The following is a 7,367-nucleotide window of genomic DNA, read 5'->3' as shown; positions in this document are numbered from 1 at the left end:
AGAGAGAGAGAGAGAAACCCCCCCCCCACACACACACTCACACACACACAGTGGATGACCACAGTGCAATCCTGTCTCTTCCATTCTCCTCTCAGGATTTTGGGCAGGTATACACCTTCACTTGGTATGATTTTCAAGTCACCAGGTCTGGGACTTGAACTGCACAGTCAGCCATATGGGATCTAGCTCCTTAACCTCTATACTTGTTGACCCTATTTATTTGTTTTTTTAGACAGAAAATCTTTGCAGAGTTTACTTGCCTAATTTCTTTAAAGAACGTTTTCTTACTTAGATTGTCCATCCTCTATTGTACATCTCTATAGTACATGAAATAGTTTTTTCAAAGTATGTATGCAGTATGTGACAATCAAATCAAATCAAGGGTATTATCATTTACATAATTTTAAAAGCGAACTTTACACTGGGACCAGCAGTTAGCGTAATGGCTATGTCACTGGACTCCCACGTAGTTGACCGTGGTTAGCGTCCTGGACCTGGTGGCTTAAAACTCATACCGGGTGTGTGTGCGTGCGTGCTCAAGATCCCAAGAGGAGTACGGAGGAGAAGGGATTGCAGAGTGGCCATCCCCCCGGGGGTTGATTTCTCGCTTTCTGTCTCTCTGTCTCTCTCTGTCTGGCAGGCACACGCGCCCTATAAGCAAAAGCCTCTCAAAAAAAAAAAAAAAAAAGTGAACTTTACATTCATTTGTCTGTTAAGTGTTCCTTCCCTGAGCTCCTTCCACTCACCATCTGCTATCTACTCTCCTCCCATACTGTCTGTATCTGGTATTTACACTTGTCCTTCTTACTATTACATGTTTGGATCTTTCCATTTCTGCCACAGAGTGCAGACATTTGGTTATATTTTTCTTTTTCTTTCTTTCTTTTTATTTATTTTTTTGAAGAGAGGTTTTTGCTACAGTGTACGTGTGCTCACTGGAAAGACAGAGAGGTAGAGAGAGACAGAAGCAAGAAATCACTCCCTTCTTCTCCATTCTCAGCTCAGGATCTTGGGCATGCACACACACGAACCCGGCATGAGTTTAAGCCACTGGGTCCAGGACTTGAGCTGTGGTTGACTACATGGGAGTCCAGCAATGTAACCATTATGCCATCTGTTGGTCCCCTATATTTTTCTTTTTATTTTGAATTCTGGTGATATTTTATTTAGAAAAAGATAAGTATCACTGATTCAGAGGTTTCAAATTTTCTTTTCTTAAATGCCCCACTAATATCTAATTATAGACATAAGACAGTCCTCAATTATAGAAGTATTTACACACTGAATACAGAATATTCATTGATTGAATTTGCATTCCTACTGTCCATCCTCTTGCATTTTTCTATGTCTTTTGTAAATCTTTTTCTTTCTTGCTTTCAAACTGACTTTTGGCTCTGGTTTTATCCACTGTATTTCTGCTGGTTTCTCCTCAGCTGGTATAGCAAAAACATCATCAGTGGGATCATGTGGAGGAATAGTCTTTGCCTCTTTCTTTCTCGGCTTCTGCATGTCTTTCTTTTTTTGAGAGGGGAGAGGTTTTCTGCTATAGGGCGTGTGCGCTCGCCAGAAAGACAGACAGCGAGAAATCACTCCCAGGGGGGATGGCCACGCTGCAATCCCTTGTCCTCCATTCTCCTCTTGGGATCTTGGGCATGCATTCACCCAGTCCTGGCATGAGTTTAAACCACCAGGTCCAGGACTCGAACCACAGTCGACTACATGGGAGTCCAGCGACATAGCCATTATGCTAACTGCTGATCCCATCTGCACGTCTTGCTGCTTCTCTCTGTACTTTGCAACAGTGATGGATCTTACAATATGCTGATGCATGTTTGGTGACTGGTAGTGAGGATTTTCATATAAAGTTGGTTCTCCAAAACTTCCCTGGAAAATCTTTAAGATGAAACGAGGTCCTATTTCTACAAGAGCCAACATCTATGATTTGAAAGTTCCAAAACCATATCCTGTTATCCAAAATGGTGAAAGTAAACACATGGTCCACAAATGACACCGTGGTGTACTGAAGATCTGAATTAGGAGTTCTTTTAATCAAGCATAATGTGGTAATTCATCAAAAGCAGGATCAAAAGACAAAAGGGGCTGAGAACCTTTCAGTTCTGGTCAGCTTTAGTTCAGCAATGATATGAATATTTTGAACAAGGAATTTAGCAGATGGCCCATGAGGGGAATTTGAAAGCCACATGTAGAGATCCTGCTTTTTTCTTAGCTTCAAAATAGATGCATTTATTGCAGTTTTTCATTTCATAGACCTCATTAATCACAAATAATTTATCTTTACGATCCATTTTAGTATCTGCTTTAGAATGAGGCATTAGCATCCTCAAGTCCTGCATTAAATGTTTTGTTCTAAAATTTATTCCTCTGGAAGAAAAGATGAGAATTCATTCCTTATTTTTCCACTTGCCCTTCCAAACAGGGCCCAGGATACGGCCTCTCTCTTCTTCCTTCACTTTCTCTGCCACAGCGTGATGCCTCGCTGGCATCCCAACATCTTTTTTGTTTTTTTTTGGCTTCTTCGCCTGCATTGCTACGCCCCCACCCCATTTCCTCTTGGTGGCCACCATCTTCCCTCACCACCTGTGCTCCTGGTCTTCCCTATATTTTTCATTTTTAAGAGGCATTTCACATTATAAATGCTTAGGCTCTCTAAAACCTAGATCTGCCTCCAAGTAAGGGTCATAAAATTATCGGGGGGATAAAGTTGCTTTATCATAAACAGATTTTTAAAAAATTAGTTGAATATGGGCCCAGCAAGTGGTGTAGTGATTGAGGTGCTTAAGTCCTGGACCCGGAGGCTTTAAGAGCATGTCAGGAGTGTGTGTGCCCACACACGCATGCATGCATGCCCAACATCCCAGGAGGAGAATAAAGGAGAAAGAACTGCCACATGGCCATCTCCCCTGGGGAGTGATTTCTCACTTTCCCACTTACTGTCTCTCTCTGGCAAGGGCATGTGCCCTGAAGCAAAAACCTTAGAAAAAATTAGTTCAATATAAGTTGGAATGTAGTATAAGTTTTCCCAGAAGTTATAATATAACTTCCTTAGTGTGTATTCTGGCAAACACACACTAAAGTGACCCCTCAATAAGCTGTTGTATAGCCTCCTTTTAGTGTAGGTGGAAACTGACTGGATTCTAAACAATAGATTATGGTCACAGTAAATTTACAGCTGTAATTGAGGACCCACACAAACTGACTTTGAGATAATAGAAAAAGAGACAGCCTGGGTGGACTGGATCTTTCTTTTTTCCTTCTCTCTCTATTCTGATTTTGAAGAAGTAAGGTGGCATGAATTCCACAGCCCCAACAACCTCTTGGAAGCTGATTCTTCTTCAATTGAGTCTCCAGATGAAAATGTAGTACATGGTCATCTTGATTTTAGCTTCATGAGACCCTGAACAGAGAAATCACATAAGCTGTGTGTGTGTTCTGACCTTCAGAAATGATGAGATCATAAATAAATGCTTTTTAAGCCATCATTTTGTGGCTATATTTTACCTGTCAACAGAACACTAATACATATTTACCAGATTCTGAAATCATAATTAGAACCCACTATTTAAAAAAATTAGTTCATGAACACCTAAAAGTTAGCATTATTTCATATACCAAAGAACCTTATGGAACCCAGCATCCAAAGTACTAGTAAAGTTAAAAATACTAATAGATTTTTTTAAAGAATTATTTATTTACTTTTATTCATTAACCCATTTTATTTTAATTTGACCAGAGAGATACACAGAGAGCAAGAGAAAGAGGGAAAAGTGAGAACCAAGCAAGATACCAGATCGAGGACTCGAACCGTGGTCAGCCATGTGGGAATGCCCAGTGCCTTAACCGCCACACCACCTGCTGGTCCCAATACTAATAGATTTTTGAAATATGTTAGTGACTGTAAGGATGACCCTTAAAAAAAAACAGGTTTGCAGTTAGAATTCTACCTGCTTTCAGAAATGATTTGAGTTGACTTATGTGTCATGTTTGATGACAATTAAAGGCATAAGGGGAAAAAATATACCACAGAGGTTGAGGAATAAACTATATGCAAAATCTTAGCTAATTATTATGATGAATTTAATGTCAAATTTCTTAGAAACCAAGTTATTTTAAAAAGGGTATTCTCAATCCTAGGAGCACATTAGAATTCCCTGGAGAACTTCATAAAAACCATTAACACCTGAGTCCCACTCCCCAGGGTTCTGACTTAATTGGTAAAAGGTAAGACGTGAGCATAAATATTGGATTGTTGGAAAAGTCATGACATACGTTTTCAATGCAAAAATGTGTATGACTTTTCCGACAACCCAATAGTTGTTAAAATGTGCCCTAGGTGGGGGCAGCAGGTTGCATAGTGGTTAGGGTGCTGGACTCCCCCATGGCTGACCGCAGTTCAAGCTCTAGACCTGGTGACTTGCTTTCTTGCTTTCCTTCTCTCTTCTCTCTTCTCTCTTCTCTCTTCTCTCTTCTCTCTCTCTCTCTCTCTCTCTCTCTCTGTCTCTGTGTATCACTCTGGTCAAATTGAAAAAATATAATAATAAATAAAATAAATATTTCAAAAAATCTTTAAAAAAGGCTCCCTAGATAATTCTCTTATGTAGTTGAGGTTGAGAACCACTCAATTGCACTTTTTATTAACAAACCAAGACACATATACTAATTTATCATGAGAGATTCATTATTGATATTTGCATAATGGAAAATGTCCTTATACTTTAGAAGTTGTGTAGAAAATACAAAGATACCCTTTATAGGGTCATTTCTTATATTCACTTTTGGCAAGAAACCAATGATATATGATCAAAATATAATTTTGAAGGGAGGTCTATCGGATGTTTAAGTACAGTCAGTAGTCTCTCTTTATCTGCAGGCTTACTTTCCATGGCTTCGGTTACCTTCAGTCGACTGCATCTGAAAACAGTAAATGGAAAAGTTCCAGAAATAAAAAACTGTTAATTAAAAAAGAGAAAATTCCAGAAATAAACAACATGTCGATTTTATACTGTACATTGTTCTGAACAGCGTGTTGACAGAGTACAATCCTTCTCTGTCCCACTCCGAATATGGATCATTCTTTTGCCCAGAGAATCCATCCATGCTGTATATGCTACCCATCCATTAGTTACTTAGTTATCAGATTGAGAAGATAGCACGTATAAAATTTGGTACTGTCTATCTTTTCAAGCATCCACTGGGGTCTTGAAATGTGTGCCCTACAGATAAAGGGGACTGTTGTAAGTAAGTTTTTGATGAAATAACCTGATGATGAATTGGAGTTTAAGTGACCTAGAAATGTAAATGGACAAATCTGTCTTCTTAAACCTACTTCAAAGTTCATAATAAGGAATACTAACAAAAATTTCACATTAACCTCTCTGGTGAGAACCTATGATAAAAATATTCTATTTAGATGAATGAAGATGATTAAACTTATGTATCTGATTTGCACATACTCATTTATAAAAATCTACACGTCAAGTTATGTTTTTCAAATTGAGATTTGACTTAAGATAACACTCTCAACCACTTTGATCTTCAAAATGTTTCAATATAGGGACCAGGATATGGCGCTATGGTTACATGACTGGACTCCTATGTAGTCAACTGTGGTTCAAATCCTGGACCCCACAGCTTAACGCTCATGCTGGGTGCATGCCCTAAATCCTGAGAAGAATGGAGGAAAAGGGATTGCGGCATGACTATCCTCCCTGAGGGGTGATTTCTCATTTTCTGTCTCTCTGTCTCTCTCCATCTGTCTGGCAAACGCACATGCCCTATAACAAAAATTAATGCTTCAATATAGATTCTACAAAAACTCAAGCAGCATAGGCTTTATTTATTTATTTTTGTTTGTTTGTTTGTTTGTTTTTGGGGGGAGAGGTTTTTGCTATAGGGCACGTGTGTTTGCCAGAAAGACAGAGAGACAGAAAGAGAGAAATTACCCCCCCAGAGGGTATGACCACACTGCAGTCCCTTCCCCTCCATTCTCCTCTCAGGATCTTGGGCATGCATGCACACGCACACGTACTCGGTGTGAGTTTAAGCCACCGGGTCTGGTACTCAAACTGCAGTCGACTACATGGGAGTGCAATGACGTAGCTATTACACCATCTGCTGGTCCCAACATAGGCTTGATTTTGAAATTGGCTTAGTCTTTAGATGATTGCTGGGTATAAAATCAAGAGCTGATGATACACCAGCTAACAACATGGAAATGATTTAGCAATTTCTAAGCATTTATAATAGTGATTAATATACTTGCTATAAACACTGTGTGCTCAGCCCTGTTCTAATCTTTTTCTCTGTAATAGCTAATTTAATGCTCATGGCAGCATGTAAAGTAACTATATTACCATCCCATTGTATGGATAAGAGGTTAAATGGCTGACTCGGTGTACTCTAATAGTAAGTGACAGTTACAGGATTTGAATCCAGGCACTATCCTGTCATAGCCTGTGCACAATCCTCTAAGTCACACACAGGAAGCACCATGACAGGCACTAGAGGTAATACAAGAATAACTACAAAACATTCCCCAACCTTGAAGAAGCCTCCATTCCAGTGGAGAAATAGATGTGGACCTGCTACTAGGCCCAGGACAAAGCAGAAGGCTTATGCAGGCTGCATATCAATGTCGCCAACCTGAATGTCACTGGCCCAGGTACTACCCATTTCTGTGGGTCTTCCTTCCTTTCTCAAGGTCCAGATTTTGCTCTGATATCCTTTCCCTTCCACCTAAAGAACTTCCATTAGCAATTTGTATAGAGCAAGGGGTGCATGGTGAGTTCTCTTAGTTTTTCTGCATCTGGGAATGTCTTTATTTTTCCTTCATTGCTAATCCTGGACCCCACAGCTTAACGCTCATGCTGGGTGCATGCCCTAAATCCTGAGAAGAATGGAGGAAAAGGGATTGCGGCATGACTATCCTCCCTGAGGGGTGATTTCTCATTTTCTGTCTCTCTGTCTCTCTCCATCTGTCTGGCAAACGCACATGCCCTATAACAAAAATTAATGCTTCAATATAGATTCTACAAAAACTCAAGCAGCATAGGCTTTATTTATTTATTTTTGTTTGTTTGTTTGTTTGTTTTTGGGGGGAGAGGTTTTTGCTATAGGGCACGTGTGTTTGCCAGAAAGACAGAGAGACAGAAAGAGAGAAATTACCCCCCCAGAGGGTATGACCACACTGCAGTCCCTTCCCCTCCATTCTCCTCTCAGGATCTTGGGCATGCATGCACACGCACACGTACTCGGTGTGAGTTTAAGCCACCGGGTCTGGTACTCAAACTGCAGTCGACTACATGGGAGTGCAATGACGTAGCTATTACACCATCTGCTGGTCCCAACAT

General features: G+C 40.0%; 1 pseudogene; it reads right to left on the bottom strand.

Moving 5' to 3' along the window:
- Nucleotides 1-1,317: 1,317 nt before the first annotated feature.
- On the bottom strand, nt 1,318-2,585 carry LOC102477433 (ribosome biogenesis protein BRX1 homolog pseudogene; annotated as a pseudogene).
- Between the last annotated feature and the right edge of the window lie 4,782 nt (nt 2,586-7,367).

This window comes from Tupaia chinensis, unplaced genomic scaffold, assembly GCF_000334495.1.
Source record: "Tupaia chinensis unplaced genomic scaffold, TupChi_1.0 Scaffold000275_1, whole genome shotgun sequence".
NCBI classification, from domain to species: Eukaryota; Metazoa; Chordata; class Mammalia; order Scandentia; family Tupaiidae; genus Tupaia; species Tupaia belangeri.
The sequence above is the reverse complement of the archived record's forward strand: the minus strand, read 5'-3'. Positions and strand labels throughout refer to the sequence as shown.